The sequence below is a fragment of the Salvelinus sp. IW2-2015 genome, linkage group LG6.2 (assembly GCF_002910315.2).
Source record: "Salvelinus sp. IW2-2015 linkage group LG6.2, ASM291031v2, whole genome shotgun sequence".
Classification (NCBI taxonomy): Eukaryota; Metazoa; Chordata; class Actinopteri; order Salmoniformes; family Salmonidae; genus Salvelinus; species Salvelinus sp. IW2-2015.
Genome location: NC_036846.1, coordinates 21,945,802 through 21,962,384, shown reverse-complemented (window position 1 = coordinate 21,962,384; position 16,583 = coordinate 21,945,802). Strand labels below are relative to the sequence as shown.

At 46.9% G+C, this 16,583-nt stretch overlaps 1 pseudogene; it reads left to right on the top strand.

Annotated features, from left to right (window-relative positions):
- LOC111965981 (ankyrin repeat and KH domain-containing protein 1-like) overlaps positions 1-16,583 on the top strand; it is a 68,947-nt pseudogene that overhangs the window by 20,337 nt on the left and 32,027 nt on the right.

Genomic DNA, 16,583 nt, shown 5'->3' with positions numbered 1-16,583 from the left:
ACTTCCTGGTTTAGTCTTAATACTGTAACGAACTCACATTATACCCAACACACAGCCCCGCTCTCCTCTTCTCCTCTCCCTGCATGGTGAACATATGACCCAACCACACAGACTCTCTCTCCTCTCTCACCTGCATGTGAACATATGACCCAACAACACAGCCCCTCTCTCCTCTCCCTGCATGGGTGAACATATGACCCAACACACGACCCTCTTCTCCTCTCCCTGCATGGTGAACATATAGCCCAACACACAGCCTCTCTCCCTCTCTCCCTGCATGGTGAACATATGACCAACAACACAGCCTCTCCTCTCACCCTGCATGTGAAGCATATGACCCAACACAGAGACTCTCTCTCCTCTCTCCCTGCATGGTGAACATATGACCCAACACACAGACTCTCCTCTCCCTGCATGGTGAACATATGACCCAACACACAGACTCTCTCCGCATGTGAACATATGACCCAAACACACAGCCCCTCTCTCTCTCCCCTGCATGGTGAACATATGACCAACACACAGCCCCTGCTCTCTCCTCTCTCCCTGCATGGTGAACATATGACCCAACACACAGCCCCTCTCTCCTCTCTCCCTGCATCCCGGGTGCTTAAACTATTTATTACATTTTAGAATAAGGCTGTAACATAACAAAATGTGGAAAAAGTCTTGGTCTGAATTTTTCCCTAAGGCACTGTATATGTAAATGCTATGTAAGCTACGGTATTGTATCAACCATTCATTCATGTCATCATACAGCATACGAGTCATGATTTGAATTGCAATCAAGCATTTTAGTTATAAAATAACAAAGCAGCCCTTGAATAATTAGCGTAAACAAATAAACCGTTCCATTTTAGAAATGGCATTCACGAATGTATGCGACTGGTTTTAGTCTTTATTACGCAAAGGCTTTAAAAAAATAATATAGTTAAAATGTTACAACACTCTGGTATGCTTATAATTTGAGTGTTTCCATTGTTCCAAACGGTCAGAGAAGTGATAATCTAACAGCAGCTGTTTGGCATCATAATATACATCTAGTGCTTTCTCCTTCTTTTTCTTCATCTCCACTATTTTCTACAACTAGTCAGTTTTTCCACACCTCCAACTTCCCAGTTACCTCCCGAGCAACCAGTAAACATTCCCCCATTTTGAGGTTTATTTGTCACATCCTCTGCATCCATTTTGCTGTCATGTGTTCTGAGTTTATAACCAATTTATTGATGTGATGATGATATGTTCTCCCCTATTAATCACCTGTATGCGATGCTTACATGAGTCCCATAAAGAGAGTTGAGGGAATGTTTTCTTCCTAAACAAATTAGTGATTTTGGTAACAGAAGTTTTCAGTCGGAAATGGCTGTAATTATGTTACAGCTTCAGCAATACGGACAGGGCGATAAACACTGATGTTCTGTGGTGGCCGCTGCAGCAGGGAGGAGAGAGAGACGACGGGTGCTAGTCAGTCACTCGCTGCCATTTTTTTTACACAGCGCAGCAAGTCTGAGCCCGGCCCCACACAATCAAATCAATTGCGGTCGGACTCCCTCTAGTCATTTTTGTCTCTTAATGATTTCATCAGACAGTGTGCTTAAAGCATCAGACACGCTCAGTGCATATAGTTGATTTTATTAAAATGCATAGGATGTCTATATATGGAAAAATACAAATTAGAAAATGTTCGATCGGTTGTTTGAAAGAACAAACGACTCTCGGTCGACCATTATTTTTTTGGGGTGTCATGGACAGCCCTAGTCGACACTCTAGCTCTGACCCATTCAGGATGAGAATGTTAGGAGGGCAGGCAGGTTGAGGTAGTTCTGACGGGTGTTGGTAAGGTCAGAGAAGGCATGTTGTGAGTGGTTTTCAATCCTCTGAACCCAGGTCGCTGACTGTGTTGAGCAAGATGCACTAGTTAACAGAAGGCTTTAGCCAGATGAATTTCAACAGCCTCTTAATACTGCTTGTTGTCAAAAGCCCATGTGACATTGTTTAGACAGGAAATACAACCATCAACCCCCCAGACCTCAGCCCTCCACTACTTCCCTTGGCCCGCCTGCCCGCCTGGGGCAATGTTGTGAAATCCTTCTGACAGCCAGGTGTAGGCTAAGGTTTGACTCAGTCACACAGGCAGAGCAGAGGGTACACTGACTGGCAGGATCCACCCACTAACACACAGTTTTACTTCTAAACTKTTCTGTTGCAAAGATGGTTCCGTTCTATATGGCTGTGTCTTGTGAACTCCAGCTTTGCTTGTGTGTGTGTGATTTCATCTTTACTTCACTGTTGTGTAGGGCTTGCAAGTTAACCATTTCACTGTACTTGTGCATGTGGCAACTACAACTTGAAACTTCTACTTCCACTAATGTAGGTTAGAGGCAAACATCAGGGCGAGAGCTGGGATCATTCTAGCTCACTTTCTCCCACATCTCTGGTGTCAACGCACACACAGTATTTTTGCTTGGGTGGCCTCCCTGGATGGGAAGTGGGTCTTGCTCCTTGTGAAATAGGTCATTCAGTCTAGGTTAACAGAACAAGCAGTCTGTATTTTCCTGTTCCCTGCGTCTCGGTCCTCTCCTTCCCTGCGTCTCGGTCCTCTCACTCCCTGCCACCCTGTAGGCCCCATCTATAAGTCACCACTAGCTAGCCCCCTAGACACTAGCTAGCCCCCTAGACCAGGGGTGGGTAATTCCAGTCCTTGAGGGCCTGATTGGTGTCACAGTATTTGCCCCAGCTAACACACCTGACCCCAATAATCACCTAATCCTGATCTTCAGTTTAGAATGCAATGTGATTAATCAGCTGTGTTTGCTAGAGAGAGAGAAAAGGTGCCACCAATCAGGCCCTCGAGGATGGAGTTGCCCCCTAGACGCTAGCTGGCCCCCTAGATGCTAGCTGGCCCCCTAGCCCTTTAGATAGGGGTTAGGGTGCTGTCTTAACTAGTCTAGGCCCTAACTCCTAGCTTAGACTAGTCGACCCCAGGCACTGGGGTTAGATCTGTGAGGACTGGGTCAGTCGGTGTAGGCAATATGTCTACATTTCCTCCTCTGAGGGAAAGGTGGAGCTGCTCTTCGTGTGAAGACCTTTTTAACATGTACACACACACACTGTACAAAATAGAGGTCGACCGAGTAGGATTTGTCAACGCCGATACCAATACCAATTTATTGGAGGACCAAAAAAAGCCGATACCGATTTAATAAGCCTATTTATTTAGTTATTGATATATATTTGTAATGATGACAATTACAACAATACTGAATTAACACTTTTATTTTAACTTAATATAATACATAAATAACATCTATTTAGTCTCAAATAAATAATGAAACATGTTCAATTTGGTTTAAATAATCCAAAAACACTCAGTGTTGGAGAAGATAGTAGAAGTGCAATATGTGCCATGTAAAAAAGCTAAAAAAGCTTGCTCAGAACATGAGAACATATGAAAGCTGGTGGTTCCTTTTAACATGAGTCTTCAAAATTCCCAGGTAAGAAGTTTTAGGGTGTAGTTATTATAGGAATTATGATGCGTCGACTATATCTCTCAATACCATTTGTTTTTCATATACCTTTGTCTATTGGATGTTCTAATAGGCATTTTAGTATTGCCAGCCTAATATCAGGAGTTGATAGGCTTGAAGTCATAAACAGCGCTGTGCTTCAAGCATTGCGAAGAGCTGCTGGCAAACGCAGTAAAGTTTGAATGAACGCTTACGAGCCTGCTGCTGCCTACCACCGCTCAGTCAGACTGCTCTATCAAATCATAGACTTAATTATAATATAATAAACACAGAATTACGAGCCTTTGGTCATTAATATGGCCAAATCTTACCTGGTTCACACTGAGCACATGAGCACATGTGACTGACGTGACAGAGTCTGGAGACGCCGTGGAGAATGTTCTGCTGCCTGCAACATCCTCCAGCATGACCGGTTTGGCGGTGGGTCAGTCATGGTGTGGGGTTGGGCATTTCTTTGTGGGCCGCACAGCCCTCCATGTGCTCGCCAGAGGTAGCCTGACTGCCATTAGGTACCGAGATGAGATCCTCAGACCCTTGTGAGACATATGCTGACATATGCACATTTGTGGCCTGCTGGAGGTCATTTTGCAGGGCTCTGGCAGTGCACCTCCTTGCACAAAAGCGGAGGTACGGTCCTGCTGCTGTGTTGTTGCCCTCTACGGCCTCCTGGGGTGTCTTGCTAATTGCTATAATTTCCACCTTTTGTCTATTCCATTTGCACAACAGCAGTTGAAATTTATTGTCAATCAGTGTTGCTTCCTAAGTGGACAGTTTGATTTCATAGAAGTGTGATTGACTTGGAGTACATTGTGTTTAAGTGTTCCTTTATTTTTTTGAGCAGTGTATATAAAAGAGTTGCCAATTCTGTAAAATATGTCTAACTTATTCCTCAAGCAGTAAGTGATTTTCTCCAGTGGGATACAACTATTAACCTTCCGATAGCCACATTGCAACTGGCAGGAGGATCCGATTCCATTTCAAGGCAATACATTTCTGTTAGCTTTATAGTATGACTTTGCCTAAGATTGGAATTAGTAAAGTTACCCAGTAGACAGACGTCCGGGTCTAAGGAATGAACCCGTGAATTGAGAATAAGGTATCGCATGCCCCCTGCCAGAAACCGTGTATTTGAACATGCCAATGGAATGTTCCTTCATCTGAGCCACATCTAAAACATAGAGAGGTGATATCAGGGTTGAACTGCGGTCTAGATGGGTGATATAGAGCTGATGGAGGAAATGAAACTGATCAGTCTGTATCTGGAGTTCAATGTGGGATGTAACACCATCCCTGCATGAGTCACTCCATAGACCCTCATCAAGATCAATACCCAGATCTTTTCCCCATCTAAGTCAGGGTTTATCTAGCCCAGGCAGTGTTAGTCCTGACATAAGAGCATCGTAAACACGGGGGAAAAGGCATTGACGTTTATGGTTAGGTACATTCGTGCAACGATCCATGTCTCAATTGTCTCCAGGCTTATTCTTCTTTAACATGTCTCCACCCCTTCATCTACACTGGTTGAAGTAGATTTAACAAGTGACATCAATAAGCTTTCATCATAGCTTTCACCTGGTCAGTCTGTCATGGAAAGAGCAGGTGTTCCTAATGTTTTGTACGCTCAGTGTATACACCCAAGACAGTGAAGCTTGTCAAATCAGTTTTCCTGACTTGGATCTAACCCATGCTTGTGTTTTCTGTGTTTCTTTATGAATGCCTCTTCTAACATTGGATTGGCTGTGGCTGGACTTGCCTCTACGATCACCTGCCTGGCTTCATTGGTGTGGTTTTGCCCCCATGCCTGTGTTTCCTGTGATGACCTTTAACCCGGAAGGCATTGGTAAACTTTCAACTGCGGATGGTAAAGCGTTTGCAGATCCCGAGGTGCTGCGGAGGCTGACGTCGTCAGTGAGCTGTGCCCTGGACGAGGCGGCTGCCGCCCTGACGCGCATGAGAGCAGAGAACACACTCAACACTGGCCAGGCCGACAAGTATGTATCTATCCCAGTCCATCTATCAATACATCTATCAATACATCTATCAACACATCTATCAACACATCTATCAATACATGAGAACACACTCAACGCTGGCCAGGCCGACAAGTATGTATCTACCCCAGTCCATCTATCAATACATCTATCAATACATCTATCAATACATGAGAACACACTCAACGCTGGCCAGGCCGACAAGTATGTATCTACCCCAGTCTGTAAATCTAATCAGTCTATTGCTCAAATACACATGTTCAGCAGATGTTATTGCGGGTGTAGCAAAATGCTTGTGTTTCTAGCTCCAACAATGCAGTAATATCTAGCAATTCACGACATTACACACACACTTAAGTAAAAGAATGGAATTAAAGAATATATAAATATTAGGACGGGCAATGTTGGCGTGGCATTGACTAAAATACAGTAGAGTAGAATCCCAGCTTTGATGCACCCGTACTGACCTCGCCTTCTGGATGATAGCGGCGTGAACAGGCAGTGGCTCGGGTGGTTGTTGTCCTTGATTATCTTTTTGGCCTTCCTGTGACATCGGGTGCTGTAGGTGTCCTGGAGGGCAGGTAGTTTGCCCCCGGGGATGCGTTGTGCAGACCACACCACACTCTGGAGAGCGTTGTGGTTGCAGTAACTTTGGTGAAGTGTCTCTTTGAGGATCAGCTTCACCACCTGGGGGCGGCCCGTCAGGAAGTCCAAGACCCAGTTGCACAGGGCGGGGTTCAGACCCAGGGTCTGAGCTTAATGATGAGCTTGGAGAGTACCATGGTGTTACATGCTGAGCTATAGCCAATGAACAGCATTCTTACATAGGTATTCCTCTTGTCCAGATGGGATAGGGCAGTGTGATGGCGATTGCATCTTCTGTGGAACTGTTGGGGCGGTATGCAAACTGAAGTGGGTCTAGGGTTACAGGTAAGGTGGAAGTGATATGATCCATGACTAGTCTCTCAAAGCACTTCATGATGACAGAAGTGAGTGCTACGAGGCGATAGTCATTTACTTCAGTTACCTTAGCCTTCTTGGGTACAAGAACAATGGTGGCCATCTTGAAGCATGTGGGAACAGCAGACAGGGATTGATTGAATATGTCCGTAAACACACCAGCCAGCTGGACTGCTCATGCTCTGAGGACGCGGGTAGAGATGCCGTCTGGGCCGGCAGCCTTGTGAGGGTTAACACGTTTAAATATCTTAAGTCGGCCATGGAGAAGGAGAGCCCACAGTTGTTGGTAGCGGGCCGCTTCGGTGGCACTGTTATCCTCAAAGCAGGTGAAGATGTTTAGCTTGTCCGGGAGCAACACGTCCCAGACCTCTTTGAAGTGTGTGATTGTCTATAGACCCTGCCACATATGTCTGAGCCGTTGAATTGCGACTCTACTTTGTCTCTATACTGACGTTTTGCCTGTTTGATTGCCTTACGGAGGGAATCAAACAGGCAACATCAATATATCTATCAATTCACAAAACACACTCAATGCTGGCCAGGCTGACAAGTATGTGACACCCACTGAATATAGCAGTATCTGCATTTCAATCAGTCAGTGTGTTACGTCTGTGATCAATATGTCAATCAATCAGTCAGTGTGTTACGTCTGTGATCAATCAGTCAGTGTGTTTGATCAATATGTCAATCAATCAGTCAGTGTGTTACCTCTGATCAATATGTCAGTGTGTTACCTCTGATCAATATGTCAGTGTGTTACCTCTGTGATCAATATGTCAGTGTGTTACCTCTGTGATCAATCATGGCTAGTGTGTTACCTCTGTGATCGCAGTCAGTCAGTGTGTTACCTCTGTGATCAATCAGTTGTCAGTGTGTTTACCTCTGTGATCAAGTCAGTCAGTGTCATGTTACCTCTGATCAATATGGTCTGGTTGTTTTTCTTTCAAAATAATAGTAGAAGTGTGATTATGAGGTGTGTGTGTGTGTGTAAGGCTGTGTGTGTGTTCTGCTGGTACAGAGGGCAGTAATTGTAGCAGTCTGGTTATTTTCAGCCGGAGGCAGCTGAGGCGTGTTCGGACGGGACGTGAACGCTGTGAGGAAGCTGCTAGAGAGGGCGGGAGCTCAACGAACACACTGAGGAAGGAGAGGAGTTCTTCTCTGCCTCGCCTGCTCTGCTGGATACTATGAACTCGCACAGGTGTTGTTGTGAGAGAGAACAGTGCAGTGTTGTGTTGTGAGAGAGAGAGAACAGTGCTGTGCTGTGTTGTGCGTGCACAATGTGTAATCGTCCTTTTTTTAAGTCATTTTAGTAACTTTGGTGAAGTGTTCTTTTTTGTGGGGTGAGTCAGGATGAGGTTGAGTCCCCACAAACACACTCTACACCAGGGTGTCAAAGTCAAATTGGACGGAGGGGCCAAATAAAAAAAAATTAGCTACAAGCGAGGGCCGGACTGTTCGAATGTTCATTGAAAATGTTTTAAATGACGCATATAGTCTAGTGAACCTAATTGAACCTACTGAAAACCTAACAAAATATATTCCAATATGATCAGATAATAAAGCAATATTTTTCATATGGCTCTGTCAGTAATCTTTTAATTTTCAACAGACCACAAAAGACAAATTTCCTTTATATAAAAATCCCCTAACATGAACATTAAATGAAAGAAACCGGTATTCAAGGCACCATCAGTAGCCTGATATGTTCTATTTTAGCAAAAGTGGCTAAATTACTTCAAAGAAAAAAAACAATAATAGCAATTTTCTATCATCACTCAACTGAAATATTTTTAAAATATAATTGGATTGAAATACAATAAAATAAAGTGCAAAATCTATTAATCAAAACAACACTTTGTTTAAGGAGAAGTAACATGCAGTGAAAACAAATATTAAACTTTAACTTTTAAACTTGAACTGAGTAAAAACTCTAAATATGTGATTGCACAGTAATAGTTCACTTGTTTGAGGTTGAGGGTGATTGACTGGTGGATGTTCCATCTTTTCCACAAGTTCATCAATGTTCGGGGTAAGGCTCTGAGCTGAGGAATCCTCAGAATTGAGTGGAGGTGTTCAGCAGTTAAGTCGACTTCTGTGTGATGTTTTGTTCAGGTTTCATCAAAGAAAAACAGTTGTTCACACAGGTATGTGCTGCCAACATAGACAACGTTTGAGCAGCCTGGAATGCGCAGCTGGGCATTTGTGTCGGGAGGGAACGGGGCGCGAGCTCCGCAGCACCCACTGCCGCATATTTTTGCCCTCAGTGCATCATTGCATGGAGGTCAATCACTCCATTGGAGGTTTGGTGGTGAGCTTTCACACGTCAACAGCAAATGGGTTACGAGAGTTCCAACCTGCTTTTTTGTGCTTCAAAGTCAGCAAATCGGGCGTCGAAAGTCAGCGGCAAGCATACCTATTTTATCAGCCAACTGTGCGTCGGGAACGCACTGGTAGGAGAGCTTCTCTTTCATGGTCTGGCAGCTGGGAAAGTGGCTCAAATTTTCTTTCCGCATCTGCGGTCTCCCAACAGAGTCAGTTTGGGTTTAAATGCCTTCACTGTACTGTACATATCAGAGATGACATATGATCCCGACCTGCAGCTGCAAGTTCATTGCATTCAGATGACTCGTAATGTCAACAGAAAAGCCATTTCACACAGAAACATTTCGTCTCGGAGTTGTGTGTGTCTTTCCCTTTGCTGTCCAAGAACAGACAAATCTCTCACGAAGCTCGAAACATCTTTGAAGCACCTTTCCCGGCTTAGCCATCGCACCTCTGTGTGATAAGGCAAATCACCATGCTCCGTTTCTAACTCCGTCAGGAATGCCTTGAACTGGCGTGATTCAAACTTTTGCTCTGATAAAGTTAACCGGTGCGCGTGAATGGATGCTCATTACATGCTCCATTTTCAAGGCTTTTACCGCCACAACGCTTCCTGGTGTATGATACAATGATAAGCTGTCAGCTCACCTGTCGCGTTTTCCTCTTGCATCTTTTCCCGTATCTTCGCCACCAGCCGCTTCTGTGTCCACACATCGCAGGTGCGTCCGTCGAGTTGTCAACCCACGAGTTTTTCCCAGGCAAGCTCCATCTCATTTACACACTCTTGACACCTTTTACAAATTCATGCCCCGTAGTTGTTGGCATGCATAGGACGTAAAGCCAAAAAACTCCTCTGTCACGCTTAGGCTGGAGTCCACTCCGCGATGAAAATTGACAACTGGGCAATGTCAGAAATGTCGGTGCTTCTCATCCACAGCCAAGGAATATGCAATGAAACTTTTCCCTTTTCACAAGCTGCTTTTTAGATTGATGGAACAACTGGTCTACTCTCTCCGGCAATGGTGTTCTGCTCAGACTCACATTTAAAAAGAGTTGCCTTTTTTCTGGCAAACTTCGTCACAACTTAATCATGCAGTTTTTGATGAATCCCCCTCCGTAAATGGCCGGGCTGATTTAGCCGATCTCTTCTGCCAAAATAAAACTGCCTTGACAGCAGCCCTGGCCTTGTGATTTGGCTTTTTTGAACAGAGCCTGGTCGAGATTTGAGGCTCGTTTTAATTCCTCTGCCTTTTGTAGCTTTGTTCCATGTCCATATTCTTGTTTTTGTCCTCGTGTTTCGTTTCATAATGTCGTCTCAATTTATACTCTTTCAGTACCGCCACACTTTCTCCACACAGAAGACACACAGGTTTTCCAGCTACCTCCGTGAACATATACTCCGACTCCCACCTTGTTTGAAACCCCCGGTTCTCAGTGTCCACCTTCCGTTTGCCATTTTTGATGGTATCTGAAAGTTAATTTACTGTGATGCTGACGACTGCTGTGCCAATAAATATTGAAATGAAGCAGCCTACTGCTCGGTGCCGTCACCGTTGCATTGTGGGAAATGTAGTATTGGTGCGTGTAAAAGATCTGCGGCTGCCGGCTTGCTGCGGTCTGCGGGCCGTTCTAATAATAAATCAAGATCATCCCAGGGGCCGTAAAAAACCTTCTCGCGGGCCGGATGTGGCCCGCGGGCCTTGATCTGACATATGTGCTCTACACCATACATTTACATTATATGACCTCTGATCCCCGACCCCTGCTGTGACTTGGTTGTCCAGGTGCTGCTGGCCATGCATTCCAACGTGGAGACCGGGGGATTAAAGGTGACATCACACCCCTGATGGCGGCGGCGAGCGGCGGTTACGTCGACATCGTCAAGCTGCTCCTGGTCCACGGGGCTGACGCCAACGCACAGTCCTCCACCGGTACGGAATACACAACTCCTTTTCCATCTGCCTTGTGTGTGTGGTTATTTATTGTCATCATGTTTTTGTCCAAACCAAAGTGTTTAGATTTCTGCTTGGATAAATTGTCTCTCTCCTCTGTAGTAACAAGCCCTGACGTACGGTCTCTCTCCCTCTGTAGGTAACACAGCCCTGACGTATGGTCTCTCCCCCTCTGTAGGAACACAGCCCTGACGTACGGTCTCTCCCCCCTGTAGGTAACACAGCCCTGACGTACGGTCTCTCCCCCTCTGTAGGTAACCACAGCCCTGACGTAGGTCTCTCTCCCTCTGTAGGTAACACAGCCCTGACGTACTGGTCTCTCTCCCTCTGTAGGTAACACAGCCCTGACGTATGGTCTCTCTCCCTCTGTAGGTAACACAGCCCTGACGTATGGTCTCTCTCCCTCTGTAGGTAACACAGCCCTGCGACGTACGGTCTCTCTCCCTCTGTAGGTAACACAGCCCTGACGTATGTTCTCTCTCCCTCTGTAGGTGAACACAGCCCTGACGTACTGTCTCTCTCCCTCTGATATGTAACACAGCCTGCCTACGGTCTCTCTCTCCCTCTGTAGGTAACACAGCCCTGACGTACGGTCTCTCTCCTCTGTAGGTACACAGCCCTGACGTACGCCTGGCTGGGGGGTTCGTAGATGTGGTGAAGGTTCTCCTAAAGAGGGGGCCAACATCGAGGACCACAACGAGAACGGACACACCCCTCTAATGGAGGGGGCGCAGCGGCGGGCCACGTGGAGGTGGCCAGGGTTCTGCTGGAGTACGGCGCCGGATCAACACACCACACTCAAAACGAGTTCAAGGAGAGCGCCCTCACACTCGCCTGCTACAAAGGTCTTCTCAGTTTGTCTCGTATTTCAAGTGTGTACCTGTTGTTTTTTACGTATTCTGGTGCGCCCCCCCCCCCCCCCAATGCATTCATTCAGAGTCTCAGACAACAAAATGTCAATTTCTATTAAATGATTTTCCCTCCCTCCAGGTCATCTGGACATGGTGAGGTTTCTACTGGAAGCCGGGGCAGATCAGGAGCATAAGACGGATGAGATGCACACAGCGCTGATGGAAGCTTGCATGGTGAGCATATGACCCAACACACAGCCTCTCTCTACCTGCATGTCAACCTTGTGTCATAACCCACTCAGGGTGCTTATGTTGTCCCTGTGTGTGTGTCGTTCCTGTCCAGGATGGGCATGGTGGAGGTGGCACGGCTGCTGTTGGACAGCGGGGCGCAGAGTCAACAGCCCGCGGATCCTTCGAGTCGCCCCTCACGCCTGGCCAGCCTGCGGCGGGCATGTAGATCTAGCAGCTCTGCTCATAGAGAGAGGGGCCAACCTAGAGGAGGTGAGTAGCAACACACAGTCCTATTGGAGTATATGTTTTCATGTGTGTCTAGATGAATGATGAGGGCTACAGCCCTCTGATGGGTTAGCGTCCAACACAGAGCGAGAGATGGTGAATCCCAAACCACCACCTCTCCCTTACCAACCTGCGTGAAGGGCCCTCGGTTGTCACTCTGAGGGTGACTTCAACCCATCAACTTCAGGACACACACCTGACTTACGTCACGCAGTTCATGTTCTGCTTTTAGTAAAAAACCCTGTCGTTTTACAGAACATAAACCTCTAACAGTCAAACGTTTCATTTGAGAGGTATTTGTCTTTTACATGTCAAGTCTCGACATCAGGCAAACCAATGCACGTGTCATAGAATTAAGCACCCCTTTCCATTCTTTTGTGTGAAATTGCACACATTTTAAAATAACATGGTGCCTTATGGGATTCCACTTCGCTATGAAGCCGGTAGCATTGCAGGCTCAGAGTGCTACTGGAGGGGATAATGAGCCCCTACGCCCTGGATCGTTTTCACTCCTTCAGCTTTGGGACACTTGTGCAAATGGCGAAGGTGCGCGTGAACTCTGAAATGGAGGGGCCCGGGGAAGGGGGTGTTTTAGGATTCAGCCGCTGAGTAACAGTGTATGTTTTAATGTGTCCAGGTGAATGATGAAGGTTACACCCCTCTGATGGAGGCAGCTAGAGAAGGTCATGAAGAGATGGTGGCCCTGCTACTGGCTCAGGGTAATCAACTGGCAGATCAATGGATACCTGCACACTGTTCAATGCTCTTGCATGTATACTATGTTATTGTGTGTAATGAAGTACTTTGTCAGGCCTGTTGGAGAGAGTCTCACTCCTAATATAGACCCTAACCTCTCATCTCTCTCCCTCCCTCCAGGTGCCAACATCAATGCCCAGACGGAGGAGACGCAGGAGACAGCCTTGACGCTGTCCTGCTGTGGAGGGTTCCTGGAGGTGGCGGACTTCCTCATCAAGGCCGGGGCCGACATCGAGCTGGGCTGCTCCACTCCTCTCATGGAGGCTGCACAGGAGGGACACCTGGAGCTGGTCAAATACCTCCTGGCTGCAGGTGAGATGGGGAATCATATTGAAGATTCTTAGTTTGATCTTTAGTATTTTTGTAGGGAACTTATGTGAGACTCCAGTTCTTAGCCTGGTAACTAGATGGATATTGTAGGTAAAGTTGACAACCTCTGCCTTTTAACAGGGCTTGTTAGTTTTTCTTTTGGCTCACCTCTGAACTCTCTCTGTAGGGGCGAACGTGCACGCTACCACGGCGACGGGAGACACAGCGCTGACGTACGCGTGTGAGAACGGACACACTGACGTGGCCGACGTTCTACTGCAGACTGGAGCCGATCTGGTACGCCTGTTATCTTTCATTCTTTCCTTCTCTTCTTTCCTTATGTCCTTTCCGTATTTCCTTTCCGTATGTCCTTTCCTTTCCGTATGTCCTTTCCTTCTTTCCTTTCCGTATGTCCTTTCCTTTCCGTATGTCCTTTCCTTCTTTCCTTTCCGTATGTCCTTCTCTTCTTTCCGTCTTCTCTCCTCTTCTTTACTTCTTTCCGTATGTCCTTCTCTTCTTTCCGTCTTCTCTCCTCTTCTTTACTTCTTTCCTTATGTCCTTTCCTTCTTTCCTTATGCCCTTGTCCTTATTTTCTTAACCTCTTTCCTTTCTTTCCTTCCGCCCATACCTTCTCCTAAAATCTACGTCCTGTTTGTCTGTTTTCCAGGAGCATGAGTCTGAGGGAGGGAGGACACCCCTGATGAAGGCAGCCAGAGCAGGACACCTCTGCACCGTGCAGTTCCTCATCAGCAAGGGTGGGTTAGGTTAGACAGTTTTTTAAACCACTACAATGCCCTTTAAAACTAAGTCCTACTATGGCAGACACTGGAAGGAGAAGTTGAAGTGACAAAGTGAGTGCTTTGCATTTCGCCCCTGTCCAGTCGTGAAATCCATAGATTAGGGCCTAATGAATTTATTTCAATTAACTTATTTCCCTCTATAAAATTTAACTCAGTAATATTCTTGCGTTTTAGATTTGACTTCCTGTGTTTTGTGTCCAGGTGCTAATGTGAACAGAGCGACAGCTAACAAGGACCACACGGTGGTGTCTCTGGCCTGCGCTGGAGGACACCTGGCTGTGGTAGAGCTGCTGCTGGCGCACGGAGCTGACCCTACACACAGACTGAAGGTAAAACACACACCGACTGAAGGTAAAACACACACACACAGACTGAAGGTAAAACACACACACACAGACTGAAGGTAAAACACACACACACAGACTGAAGGTAAAAACACACGACACACGGAGGTACCAACACACAGACTGAAGGTAAAAACACACACACAGACTGAAGGTACAACACACACACACAGACTGAAGGTAAAACACACACACCAGACTGAAGGTAAAACACACACACAGACTGAAGGTAAAAACACAACACCAGACTGAAGGTAAAACACACACACAGACTGAAGGTAAACAAACACACAAGACCCACAGACAGACTGAAGGTAAAACACACACACAGACAGACTGAAGGTAAACACACACCACGACAGACTGAAGGTAAAACACACACACAGAAGACTGAAGGTAAAACACACACACAGACAGACTGAAGGTAAAACACACATCAAACTCATGAGGAAGCCGTCTCTGCCATAGGAACAAGAGTATCATAATAGAAAGTTAACTGTAATGAAGCCTCGTGCACACTTACTCACTTCCGGTTTCTCCTCCAATAGGACGGCTCGACGATGCTGATTGAAGCTGCGAAGGGTGGCCACACCAACGTGGTGTCCTACCTGCTAGACTTCCCTAACAACATCCTGTCTGTCCACGCGCCCGACCTCTGCCAACTCACACCCCCCTCACAAGACCCCTCTCAGGTTAGACATTTTTTATGAAATTGTTTTACCCTATTGAAACAGGAAATGGCCAGCATGTCTTTAACTAGTTGTTTTACGACCACTAATCTATCCCCAGGTTCCTCGTGTCCCATTCCAGGCCTTGGCCATGGTGGTTCCCCCCCAGGAGCCAGACAGAACCCCCTCCAACATCACCACGTCCCCACCACCCGTCTCCAGCAAAGGTGAAATGGAGAGCCTTGGCTTGGCCTGTTTTGTTGTAATGTGACCTAATCCTGCAAAACATCCCTCTCTCCCTCGTTCCCTCCATCCTCTTCATCCCTCTTCTTCCTCCATTCCTCCTCTCCAGGTTCGTCCAAGCAGAGACAGGCTGCCCTCACTCCCAGCCCTTCCAGTCCAGGGGGGGTGCGTCCCGGCCCGGGGCCCGGGGATGCAGAGGCTTTGCCCCCCTTCCACCTGTGCCAGCCCCTGGAGTGTATCGTGGAGGAGACAGAGGGGAAGCTTAATGAGCTGGGCCAGAGGATCTCAGCCATAGAGAAGGCCCAGCTGCAGTCTCTGGAACTCATTCAGGGAGAGCCGCTCACCAAAGACAAGATCGAAGAGCTGAAGAAGAGCCGGGAGGAGCAGGTGAAAGCAGACAGAGGATCATTCATAGTTATTGGACCACAGAGATTCTTTTGAATTACTTCCCCAAACTCGGTCCTGGGGGTTTTTCCTCTAGCACTACACAGCTGATTGAAATAATCAAATCTTGATGACTTCATTACCCTTGGAGTCCCCAGGACCGAGTTTGGGGAACACTGTCATAGACCCTCAATACAAGTATATGGCACACAACGGAAACTTTTAGCTTTTTGCAACACAAAGCGAAAATGTGCGTTTCTAATTCCAGGCAGTCCAGGTAGTCCCATCCTGTTTCATTTATTTAGTTTGGTGCCTAATGAGCAGGGGACAGATCGATAAGCTCCACCCATCTAGTCTTTCAACGAATTGATGTGCGAGGTCTGACCATAGAACTATGGGTCTGATTTCTCCCCCCCCGTGGCGACGTGTCTTTCAGGTCCAGAAGAAGAAGAAGATCCTGAAGGAGCTGCAGAAGGTGGAGCGCCAGCTGCAGTTGAAGACCCAGCAGCAGTTCACCAAAGAGTACATGGAGGCCAAGGGCCTGAAGGAAGAGCAGGAGGCAGGCCAGGGCCCGGGGCCAGGGCCGGGGGAAGGGGCCAACACTACCATGCCTGGGGCCCTCACAGCATCACCAGGGGTTAACGTGCACACACAGCCTGGGTCGGATACAGGGTCTGACGAGGAGGAGAACAGAGAGGAGGAAGAAGAGGTTAGGAGTTGGTGGTGGTCTGTTTTTTTGTCATTTTGGTCTGAAGGGTAATTAGGAGTTTCTGCTTTTCTGGCATTATCCTCCATTCGTATCTAATAGAAGCGGACTGATCCGCCCCCTCGCATCTAATAGAAGCGGACTGATCCGCCCCCTCGTATCTAATAGAAGCGGACTGATCCGCCCCCTCGCATCTAATAGAAGCGGACTGATCCGCCCCCTCGCATCTAATAGAAGCGGACTGATCCGCCCCC